The following is a 12,966-nucleotide window of genomic DNA, read 5'->3' as shown; positions in this document are numbered from 1 at the left end:
TTGTTCTTGTGGTATTGTCTATTTAAATATTGCAAGGATACATGGAGCCCGACAAAAGTTTTCGTATTGTATAAAGAAATAACATTAGGGTTTTTTTTTTTTGGTTAGCATTAAGTCTTTTAAAATTTAACCTCCACAAAAAATTTTGTGGGAGCTGGTTGGATTCTCATAAAGATTTAAAACAACTGATATGGAAGGAGCTAAATGAAAGAAGAAGAATGGATGAATCTGAGGTATTGAATATCTATATAATACTTACGCAAATAGTTATGACCAAGTGTGAATTAAACTGAATGGCAAAGTGGTGTTAAATTTTAAGTTGTGGTGGGTATTACATAGATAGTGTCTCTGGAAAATGTGCTGATGTTTCTCAGTGCTGTTTTTTACATAGAGTATATAAAATTGTAATCATGGGGGAGGGGAAGAATTGTTTCCAGTATATTTCTTTCCAGATCCCAATTTGTAGTGTTGTTCCAAGTATCGCAGCTAAATGCAAGGTGGAACAATTGCTAAACAATCTGTTAATTGTTAGGTTAATACCTAAACTAGCAGAATTTCATTCAACTTGTGACTCTATGGGGAAAAAAAATCCATGAAACCTAACTTGCTGTTTAGTTGAGTTGTAAATACACAATTTTAAAAAAAAAATCCTGTATTTTACTATTGAAGCCATGGGTGGCGGGTGAAACTTCCCCTTGGGGAGGCTAGCGCCCTGCTCGCTGCTCTCAACCCCCCCTTATCCAGGGCGGACGGGGGTGGGTGGGTGGAGAACTGAGAGCTTGGCACTGGTCAGGACTGCAGCGGAGCCCCTCCCCTGCCCCATTCTGCTCCCACTCGCTCCTTTCCGCCCCCACTGCCATGGCTCCGAGATGGAGCCACAGCAGGAAGCCACAGCTCCTCCAGCCATAGGGCTGTGGCGGGGGAGATGTTTCCAGGGGTGCCAAATTGGCCAGTGCCCTTGGACACGTGCCCCATGGGCACGTGCCACTCCCCCTCCCTCCCCAAGTGGCATGAAGTTGATGGAGGCTTAGGCTCCTCAAGTGTCCATTACTCGCCGCCCATGGTTGAAGCAACATTAATGGCCCCTTGTTATTTAGGACATGCAGTTTATCTTAATGCAGCAAAACATTCTGTTCATTATCTTGCTCTGTTATATTTAGAAGTAGATAACTCAGAAAATAGCTTCCCTCCAAGTTATTAACCTGCTTCCTTCACACAGGCACAAGATGATATACACTGGCTTTCCATTTGTATTTTACTTGGTCTTTATTGAAACACTCAGAACAACTGAGTAGTGCTTGAAAAGGAAGCTGCCATATACGGTGTTTTTTGTTCTTCTAATTTGTATCTCTCTTGCTTGGAGAGAAGACTGCAGATGGCTGAAATTTTGACTATTTTTCATAAAGGCCTTTTCTCGTTTTGAAAATTTTTTTGAAACTTTTAAATTTTTTGTTTTTCAATTAAATTGAATAAATATTTAGGTTTTTCTCTTTTGGCTTATCAGTTTTCCTCCCCCCTTATCTTTTCCTTGCCTTCCCTGCCCCTTTTTTTTTATAGAGGGAAGGGGAAGTGAGACTGATTGAGTGGTGTGGAGGGAAAAAAACAGGCGGGGGAGGAAAAGAAATGAGAAATTTTTAAACCCGAATTGTTTTGAATAAAAGAAAAATGACGTCCGTTTGAAACCTGCAGAATGAAAATGAATTTGCAATTTTGAATTTTTTGGCAAATCCATTTTTTTTCCCAATCAGGTCTGCTAAAGACCCCAGTCTACACCTTTTATTTTCCTTCCCAAAACTTGCAATGATTATTTCTAATCTGAGAAACCGCAACATGATTAGAATCTGAAAGATAAAGTACTACACTCAACCATTGCCAATAAAAATATAAGAAAACTGTTATAGTAATGAAAAGGAGATGTTAATATCTTTCTCCCTGGATAATACTTCGCTAGCAATTACCAGGGTCTTGTGTATTCTCTGGTCATAAGATTTTTGTACAGTGATGATGCAGTAAATTCTACGTTTTTCTTCACTTTTTTTTAAAAAGTCTTTGATTGCAGTAAAAAGTTTCTCTCTCCTACTTTATTCACATTTAAATAATTTGTCTCTCTCACTTTAAGGCATTTTCTCTAGTCCTCAAAGAGCTCTCTATCTGTTGAGTTTGTCAAAAGAAGATTGAGGTGACTTAATCAGTATATAAGTTCGTTCATGGTCATGGGGAGGTAAGACCACCTCTAACAGGCTCTTTAATCTAGTGGAGAAAGGCATAACAAGAACCTATTGCTGGAAGCTGAAGCTGGACAAATACAAATTAAAAATAAGGCACAGATTTTTAACTGTGGGGGTGATTAACCATTGGAACAAACTACCAAGTATTGTCTGTCTTGATGCCTTCAGATGAAGACTGATGTCTTTCTGGAAGCTGTGTGTTTATCCAAACACAAACTGTACTTTAGGGTTATAGGGTTCAGAATAACTGGATGGATGAAATTTAATGGCCTGTGATATAGAGGAGGTCAAGTAGATGATCTAACTGTCCCTTCTGGCCTTAGACGCTATGAATATATACAACAGTGCAGCTTTCATGTCCTGAGACTGTAGGCAGCCTGAAAATGTGTGGAAGCTGTATATTATTCTGTTTAATCTTAATGGTTTTAGCTTTGAAACCTAATAAGTTTTAAAACTTCACTGCTGATTATAGTTAGCAGCGATATCCAGGTGATGTCTCACAGTTCCAAATTTTCTTCCTCTTCTCCTCAAGTCATCTGTACACATTTGTCCCTAGCAAATTTTATGTTGTACTAAAATATTTTGCAAATTCAAAATGAACTGCAAGGGGAGCATAAATTGAATTAATACTTTTTTTCATTTTAATTGAAAACCTTAATTTTTTTTCATTTGTATTAAGTTGCCACAGGATTTCCACTCTGCTGCCACAGTTTGCCATAGAATTTGCTACAGAATACATATGTTGTAGGATTACCCAGGTGGATTACATTACATCATGAAGTTAGGAAACAGAAACAAAACAAACCAACCATCATGTCTCAGCTAAGTTATGTGAAAAGTGTTGCATGCTTTTCTTCTGTGGAATACTCATTCACTTGGCAAAACTGTGCCAATGTTCTAAGAAAAAACAGACCCCAAAAATAAAACCTAAGAATAGTGAGCTGGGAATAAAACCTAAAAATACTGTGCGACAGGGAATGTAGAAACAGCCAAGTGAAGCAATAGGAACCCCTTTATAGTGTCACTCGCTTTTTGTTGAGAACTCTCCTTAAGACTAACTGTAGAAAATTTTTAAATATCATCACTCAATTGTTGAAGTAGCTCTGACTGATACTGGCCATATGGCCAATTGCCTGTAGCTTTGTAGAGTTGCTGGAGAATGTATGCTGTCAGTAAGAGCTTTTCAGCTTGTCTCACTCCACCATCTAGTCACTGTGGCCTCAATTTATCAATGTGCTGAGCACCTTGACCCTTGATCCATCGAAGCATTAAGCACATGTTTTTACTTTAAGCACCAGGAGTCCCTGTGAAGTGAAGCATGTGCTGTTTGCTGGATTGGGGGCAAAATGCTCAGCATCTTTCAAGATCAAGCCTTTTCTCTTTGTGAGCAGAATGTAAACGTGATCCCTTCCTCACTCCATGTATGTAGGAGTCCCTGCCTGTGTCTCCTTCCTTTCCATTCCCTCATCTGAAAATAGGAGCGTTTTAAAATAGAGCCACAACACAGAGAAGCATTTCCAGCCATTTCCTCCATGAACTCAGTGCAGCCTTTTCTGATCCATTGGTGGAATTACAAGCAGTGGTGAAGAGACTATTCAAACGGTGGTGATTGATCATCCCATCATAGCCTATGCTTTTAAGAATGTGATGAAAGAAATCTGAGATTTTTTTCCCCTGATCACTTTTCCAATGAAGTTCAGGGAAGAAAGTGTTTTATATTCGTTTATACAAAAGTTCTAAGTTTAAGTGATTTAAGTCAAAATTCCTTTGTGCATGGACAAAGGGAAACTGCAGGTATTTTTTTCAGTTTTTCTAGTTTACAAATTAAACGTTTTAAATCACATAGAGTAGAACCTCAGCGTTATGAACACCAGAGTTATGAACTGACAGCTAAACCCCACACCTCATTTGGAACCAGTCAGGCAGCAACAGAGACCCCCCCCCCCGCACCACAAAAAAATGTAAATACAGTACAGTATGTGTTAAGTGTAAACTACTTTAAAAAAAAAGAGAGAGAGATTTGACAAGGTAAGGAAACGATTTCTATGCTTGTTTCATTTAAATTAAGATGGTTAAAAGCAGCATTTTTCTTCTGCATAGTTTTCATAAATATAAAGAGAAGGGTAAACACCTTTAAAATCCCTCCTGGCCAGAGGAAAAACCCTTTCACCTGTAAAGGGTTAAGAAGCTAGGATAACCTCGCTGGCACCTGACCACAATGAGGACACAAGATACTTTCAAAGCTGAAGGGGGGAGGAGAACAAAGGGTCTGTCTGGGTGATTCTTTTGCTGGGGACAGAAAAGGAATAGAGTCTAGAACTTAGTAAGTAATCTAGCTAGATATGCGTTAGATTCTGTTTGTTTATATGGCTAAGAAAATAAGCTGTGCTGAATGGAATGGATATTCCTGTCTGTGTCTTTTTGTAACTTAAGCTTTTGCCTAGAGGGATTCTCTCTGTTTTGAATCTAATTACCTTGTAAGGTATCTACCATCCTGATTTTACAGAGGTGATTTTTTTTTTACTTCTATTAAAATTCTTCTTTTAAGAAACTGATTGTTTTTTCATTGTTCTTAAGATCCAAGGGTTGGGTTTGTGTTCACCTACACAAATTGGTGAGGATTTTTATCAAGCCTTCCCCAGAAAGGGGGGGTGTAAGGCTTTGGTGGTGATTTTGGGGGGAAAGAGGTTTCCAAACGAACTCTTTCCCAATAATAAATACTGGTTAGACGTTTGGTGGTGGCAGTGAAAGTCCAAGGGCAAAAGGTAGAATAGTTTGTACCTTGGGGAAGTTTTAACCTAAGCTGGTAAAAGTAAGCTTAGAAAGTTTTCATGCAGGTCCCCACATCTGTACCCTAGAGTTCAGAGTGGGGAAGGAACCTTGACAATAGTAAAGTTTCAAACCTGTGGTAAATCAATGTTTGTCTGCAAACTTTTGAAAGAACAACCATAACATTTTGTTCAGAGGTACGAACAACCTCCGTTCCTGAGGTGTTTGAAACTCTGAGGTTCTACTGTACGTGGACTTTAGTTTTTTAATTTAAATGTAATCCCAAAAGATGTTACCCACGTTCAAAAGTGTTCTAAAAAGCTTTTGGTTGCAAAAAACTTGAATATAAACAGAGACTCGGTTTAACCTTAGTAAACAAGGAAATCTGTTCTCAGTATCTTGATTTGTGTTCTCTTGTGTATATCTACTTTTATGTTTCATTGTTTATTAAAGGAGTTACAAAAGTTGATGAGGCTACAAAATGGAATTAACCATTGAATGCTGTCCCGCACGAGTTACTCAAGGCAAAACTAAACATCAGTACAACTTGTTGTTCATGAAGTACCAGCCCTAAAAAACATTACTGAAAACAGGAATTAGAATGGTGTGCTGTAATTTACCTGTACCGTTGACAGTTTCCATGTTTTTTTTTTTTCCCTACAAGTTCAGATGGCAGAGTGCTGAGTATAAAATCTAGGCTGGTTTATTCTTAAACTAATGTAAATGGCAGTAAATCTTGCTATTCTTGGGTTTGGTAGTTCACTATGCGTTTTGCAGTCATGTTTCCTTCTTGAATTTCTGGCAAATATCGCTTCATATCTGAAGCTTACTTTCAGGGGAAATAACTCTCATTTCTTAACATTAAAGTTAATGTGTGCTTCTTTACACTGTGGTGTCGAATTGTTTCATGTGCTTTTGTGCAATCAAAGAAGCCAGGTAGGCATTCTAGAATTTTAGTCAATACTGGTGGTTGAGCAGAGGCTCCCCTTTGGTATGGACTCAGCGGCAAAATGAGGACAGACGCATGCCTGGAATTAAGCGGCAGTCCCCAACTTTTATTAAACTGTAACACAAGGGAGTGCCACTATTTCCTATTCCCTCATACTATCCTATACCAGGCATTTAATTGGTTACAGTGTTGCTTGTCATATAACCATAACTGGCACCAGAATTAGAGCTTCTTGCCATATAACCTATACTACAGGGTAAGCTCTCCTCAGCCTACCCCCCCCGGCTTAAGTTCTGAGTCCATGGACCCTCCTGTCTGCCCCCATGAGGGGTGAGCAGGATGCAGTCCTCAGACCCTGAAGGCCACAATTTCTGACGTCAGCCTGTGAGGCCCAAAGCACAAAATCCCAAGTCTTTTACTTCTGGGCACCATTCATTTTATTCTCTTAACTGCACTGGAAACTGGTCACTGGGGTGCAGCGATTAGCTTGATCACTGACCACACCTGACTACATGGCCTGGTATCACAATTCCTGTCCAGTCCATTTCCATCACATCCTGTAGCAATCTGTTAGAACCTCCATCTGCCAACTTTACACCCTCATTTCTGAAAACTTCCGGCTGATAACAGATGGTCCTATGCCCCCTCACTGAAGTTCCAGTGTCCAGGAATATCCTTTCCATTGGAGTCAAACTGCTTTGGCCCCGACACCCAGCTGAGCTCCAGCTTCAGTCCTGCCTGCCCTCATGTGGGCATAATGCGGTATATAGTGCTCACAAATCCAGATGTTGCATATACTGTGTGTAGCTTCTGAAATAAAAATGCATATGGGCTTAGGTAAGTTTTTGTCTTCTCCTTTAGTGTGGATGCAAGTCCTGTAATGCATTGATTTCCAGTACCCTACTGCCTGCACCTACCGTGGGCCAAATCCCCCTGCAGTCTCTGACATAGCTGCCCCAATCCTGAAAGAATGAGTACCAATTTTGATGGGAGATCAAGTAGTGCAAAGTTTTTCTCAATACTGTGCCAGATTGGTATCTCATCAGGCAGCTGCCATCATGGTGTATGAACAATAGTGCTGGTTCCAAGCCCTGTATTTTTAGAAAGGTTCTCATTGCCTTTACAGGGTGCAAGCTCCCATTTGCATATTCCTTCAACACCATGTGAACTCCAGCTCGCTCATTCTAAAAGTACCAAAGAAAAGCAACAACAAATGTTCCCTTGATTAAAATGGCCTCCCTCCTACAGCTGCACAGCCTGTACTAACTCTGTCCAGATTTCCTGTGTTACAGATAATCTGTCCGCTCCTCCTAGACCACCTTTCAAAGAGTTTCTCCACTCAGACATTCCCACAATGGTCTGGGAAACCTACTAACCTATTCCAGTAGGATGGGCCTGCTAGCAGACCAGAGATCGGGAAGAGAGCCAAATTGCAGTGAGTCAAAGACACCACATATTACACCACCCAGTGTGTAGGTATGGGCCATCCATGATGAAGCCCTTCCTGTGCTCTAAATTACTTGAATTCTGAAAGACTGGCCTTATAGGCCCTCATAGTCCATGGGGCAGCAGAGTCCTTTATTAGTCCTACAGATGTCTTGGGCCAAGGTTTCAGAGTTGTTGAGGCATCACCTGTGGATCCTGGCTGGTGAGTGGTGTGAATTTCCAGAATCTGTCAGCCTGAAATTGAGAGAGAGCATCAGCAGCACCCTTATCCACTCCCGGGACATGCAGTGCACAAAAAAAGATGTTAAAATGCAAGCAGTGTAAAACACAAACTCTCATCAGCCTTGTTTCCTCAATAGTCTTAGCCAACTGTCTACTTAAAATAGTGACCACAGTTTCATTGTCTTGTCAGAAATGGACTTTTCTGAAAGTTTGCTTCCCAAATAATGAGTGCCATCCATATAGGGAAAAAATTCAAGGAAGGTGATACCCTGTAATACCCTGAGCCCCCCAGCTTTCTGGCCACCTCTGTGCACATCATTCTCCTTGAAAGTAAACCCCCAAACCTGTGCCTCCTTAGGTGTCAGATTATTCCTGTAGCTCAGTTTTGAGCCACTGGTGCAAACGCTATATTGAAACGCCATCAAACACTTCCAGGAACCTAGATTCATAGATTCATAGATACTAAGGTCAGAAGGGACCACTCTGATCATCTAGTCCGACCTCCTGCACAGCGCAGGCCACAGAATGTCACCCACCACTTTTCCACACTTGTAAGTCATTTTTCATTCCCCTTGTCATTCTGATAAAGTGGTGGGGTTTTTGCACTCCAGAGGAGGCAGATGCCAGATGGACACACAATGCTGGACCATGGGCCAATATCTGGCATGCAAAGTTTAGGTGTCCTATGCCCAACTGTAGTTCCCTTAGAGTAATTTTCTTTGCCCCTTTGAGAGCCTTTAGCAGTTCTCTCACCAATTCCAACTTCTCTGTTGCTAACCTGGATACACCCTGAATTGTGGCCAGTTTGATGCCCAGATACATTTAAAATTTGGGTTGAGCCTTCTTATTTTTCCATGGCAAAGAGGATCCTGAGGTGCTCAGCTAAGTTCTGAAATGCCTGCAGCATGAACTCTGTTATCTGTTCCTAACCTTCCTGCAAATAAGAAGTCATTGAGATAGTTCACTGTGTGGGGCAGATGAGTCTCGCGTACCATTGCCCACTCTAGCATGGAGATGAGTCATTCAAAAGTGGCACATGACCCTGAGCACCCCTTGTGCATGGCTATCAAAATAGTAATGGCCTTCTAACCTGCTTGGATTTCATTTTAAGTCCCTGGGATGCACTGGAAGCAACCGGGATGCAGACTTCATATCTCATTTTGACAACAGTGCCCCATGGACACATTCCCTAACCATGGCTACTGCAGCATCAAATGACACATATCTCACTGAATGCAGCTGGGGGTTAATATGGTCATTTGCCATTGAGCCCCAGGGGTAGGACAGGTGATAGATCAGCCTTGTCTTCCCCTTTTGCCTTCTTTGATATCACAGGCAGGGGAGATGTGTGCAAATCTGGCATTGGAATGGCCTCCTGCTGCTACCTGGATCTGTCCACTAATAGTATTTATAGATCTGGTTGTATGTTATTATCTGACACTTCTGTTACTAAAACTCACAGGAGAATAATATCAAGATCTCCAGTATATTGGAGTGCCTCAGAAAAAAATGCAAATACTGTTGAAGTTTACTGCAATATTTTAATCTTGTCAGATCTCAGTCTAAATGGAGACAAGTTTCAGAGTGGTAGCTGTGTTAGTCTGTATCAGCAAAAAGAACAAGGAGTACTTGTGTCACCTTAGACTAACAAATTTATTTGGGCATAAGCTTTTCTGGGCTAAAACCCACTTCATTGGATGCATGCAGTAGAAAATACAGTAGGAAGATACAAAGAACATGAAAAAATGGGTGTTGCCATACCAACTCTAACAAGACTAATCAATTAAGGTAGGCTATTATCAGCAGGAGAAAAAAAAGTTTATAGTGATAATCAGGATGGCCCATTTCAAACAGTTGACAAGAAGGTGTGAGTAACAGTAGGGGAAAAATTAGCATGGGGAAATCTACAGCCTATCCTGAAGGATGATCCCTCATTCACAGACAGCCCCTTAACCTGAAGCAAATACTCACTAGCAACCACACAACAAAAACACTAACCCAGGAACCTATCCTTACAACAAAGCCTGTTACCAACTCTGCACGTATCTATTCAAGAGACACCATCATAGGACCTAATCACATCAGCCACACTATCAGAGGCTCGTTCACCTACACATCTACCAATGTGATATGCCATCATGTGCCAGCATTGCTCCTCTGGCATGTATGTTGGCCAAACTGGACAGTCTCTATGCAAAAGAATAAATGGACACAAATCAGACGTCAAGAATTAACGTTCAAAAACTAGTCGGAGAACACTTCAACCTCCCTGGACACTCAATTAGAGACCTAAAAGTCGCAATTATTCAACAAAAAACCTTCAAAAACAGACTCCAACGAGAAACTGCAGAATTGGAATTAATTTGCAAACTGGACACCATTACATTAGGCTTGAATAAAGACTGGGAGTGAATGAGTCCTTACACAACCTAAAAACTATTTCCCCATGATAATTTTTCCCCTACTGTTGCTCACACTTTCTTGTCAACTGTTTGACACCTTGATTATCACTACAAAAGTTTTTTTTTCTCCTGCTGATAATAGCCCACCTTAATTGATTAGTCTTATTAGAGTTGGTATGGCAACACCCATTTTTTCATGTTTTGTGTGTGTGTATCTTCCTACTGTATTTTCCACTGCATGCATCCGATGAAGTGGGTTTTAGCGCACAAAAGCTTATGCCCAAATAAATTTGTTAGTCTCTAAGGTGCCACAAGTACTCCTCGTCTAAATGGAGTCACCCTAGGCCAGTACTTAAATGGGAGACTCAAGGAAACTTAGAGTATTTGAATGGTAATGGTGATTCAACAGAAATAATTCACTCTCTCAAATTAGTAGAGACTCAGACTGTTAAAAGACACTGTTGAAGGTACTGTGTGTGTTTGATTGAGATATGAAACCAAGATACTGATCATTTGAGGTTATTAAAAATCTTCTGGAGCTTTCTGGAGCTTAGTGTGTTTAAAATTTGAAGTGGATTTTGTCTTCAACCTGGGTTCATTATTTTTTGTCTGCTCCAGTTTTCCTCCATAGCTGTAGTTAGTCAGCTTCTGCAGGTACCTTTTGCTTATAATATAGGAATAACAACAACCTGGAGAAATAATTATGTTGGATTGCTTTGTCCTAATTTTTGTTTCTTGACTTTAACATAGTTTCTTCCCACAAACATCCATGTTTTGTATTTACAGCTGGAAGGTCAATGATAGAGCAGTTGGGTTTTTTGTTCCCCATCAGCCCTGGATAAATTAACAGGAAGATAGGATTGATATAATTTTCTTCAAAATTCAGTTGCAAAAGATTTACTCGGGACCAACAACCATTTGGTTATACTGTACTGAAGTCTTCTGCGCTCTCACAACTAATGTATGTTGAATCTTGATGTACTGGCATGGTCGGTATAACTTGAGATTACTTAAGGAGATGTGGGTGTTGAATTCCTAGGCTTTCAGTATTGGAGGTACTTCACTCTTTAAGCAGCAGTTCATATTCACTGGTCCCGGTTAATGAATGGGAAGCCCTCTCTGTGCCATCTTGGATGATCAGAGAGCATGTACCGAAAGGGTTTAAACTTTGTCCTCATTTAGGGTCTCGGATAGCGGGAGGGAAGCAGAATGAAAAACAAGGAAATACTGTTCTATATTTTTTCTTTAATGTTGGGAAGATCTGCAGAGTTCACTTCGTAAGTTTACAAGAAGTTTAATTTCTTGTATAGCTTCTTGAAAACACTGAAGCCTGAAACCCTCTATCTACAGAACAGAGTGCATGCTCATCAGTGTGGTACTATAAGCATCTGGATGTCCTGATAATAGTGCCAACGGTGTTACTTGCCTGTTAATAACTGGCTTGAGAGACTCACCTCATTTCACATACAGTTAATTTACTACTCATATGAGTGTAAACTGGGGTTATTTCTAAGTGTGTGTCTACACTGCAATGTAAGCCTAGTAGAACCCTGGGTTTGTTAATCTAGGCTTTGAGCATCTACATGCATTTGTAGCCCTGGGTTAGGAATTGTTGAACCATGGATCCCAACCTAGGACTCCAGTGTCTACCCTTCATTATGCAGACCTGAGTCCAGCCACCCATATCCCAGACTTTCTAGCACATTCCCAGAATGTGGTCGCTCTAACCCTTTGTTCGTGGTGCACTGTGGGAAAACGTGACTGTCCACCAAACTTGACTGTCCAGAGGAAAGAAAGTCAACCCATGGAATTGTGGGATACTTCTGCCAGAATCACAGAGCATGAGTCCAGTGGACCTGTGTCTACATTACTAAGCCCTAGAGTTTGAACCTTGGGTCCTGGTGTGACCCTCCACCAGTCCTGGAACCCTAGGTCTAAGCTGTGGGTTACTGCATATCCTAATTGTCCCAAACTTGGGAAAAGGTCAGAATATTGAGAGGATTTTTTCCATCTAAGCAAATGGACAGAACATGCAATTAATCAGAGGTATTTATTTCACTGAGAAGTCAATAACATACTAAAGAATTTGCAATAAAAGATTTTAGTGGCTAAAATAATACTCCTCTCCCTTTGTTTTGTTTTTTTTATAGTTTCTTTTCATACTCACATGGTACTTGAGTTTGTTCACTACCACTTCACAGCAGTCTTACTGTCCAATCAAAGGATTTCCTCTTCGCTATATTGTGACATTGATGCTCCTTGGGATTGAGGAATCTGTCAAGTGATTGTTCAGTAGTATTAGTAAAATGAGGGGGAGCTCTGACACTGGGGTACTACTTTCCATTTGGGATTTACAATGCTTACTGTCAGTGTACTGATAGAAGGAAGAGGATGATCCCAACTTGGTCAGCATTCTGCGTATGTCTTCAAGACATGCACTATATCTAGTTTTCAGACAATTAAAAAAGGGCCATGGATTTTAATTATTTTCCTGGCTAAGTTAAGTCTCTATCCCATTGTCTGAAGCAAAGACTCCAGAAAATGCTGGATATCCTAACACGTTTATACTTGCTTATTGCACAAATTGATTCTGCTTTTTGAGGGAGTTAATTAGATTGCATTTATGAAATAAAATCAGAATTTCATAATAAAAAGACCAAAAATTTATTTTAAAAGCACATACACTTTAAAATGAAAAAATAACTTTTTTCCTCTGTTTTTCACTTTATGACTATTACTTTGGAACTGATTTTAAGTATCCTATTTGTGCAACAGTAGTGTCTTCCTTTCTGTTGTGCTCCTGTTTCATAACTGTATGGAACAGCAGGTCTACTGCTTGATTTTTTTTTCTCCCCCCCCCCGCCCCCCGCCCACTGCTTCTGTTGACCTTGAGGTATAATCTGATTTGCTTCGTTAAATTTTAATTTTATGAAGCATTGCATCCCTATGC

At 40.3% G+C, this 12,966-nt stretch overlaps 1 protein-coding gene across 4 annotated transcripts in view; it reads left to right on the top strand.

Moving 5' to 3' along the window:
* MACROD2 (mono-ADP ribosylhydrolase 2) overlaps positions 1-12,966 on the top strand; it is a 1,347,099-nt gene that overhangs the window by 64,241 nt on the left and 1,269,892 nt on the right. The window lies entirely within an intron of this gene.

The sequence above is a fragment of the Dermochelys coriacea genome, chromosome 3, assembly GCF_009764565.3.
Source record: "Dermochelys coriacea isolate rDerCor1 chromosome 3, rDerCor1.pri.v4, whole genome shotgun sequence".
NCBI lineage: Eukaryota > Metazoa > Chordata > Testudines > Dermochelyidae > Dermochelys > Dermochelys coriacea.
Note: the sequence above shows the minus strand (reverse complement) of the source record. Positions and strands in the feature narration are given on the sequence as shown.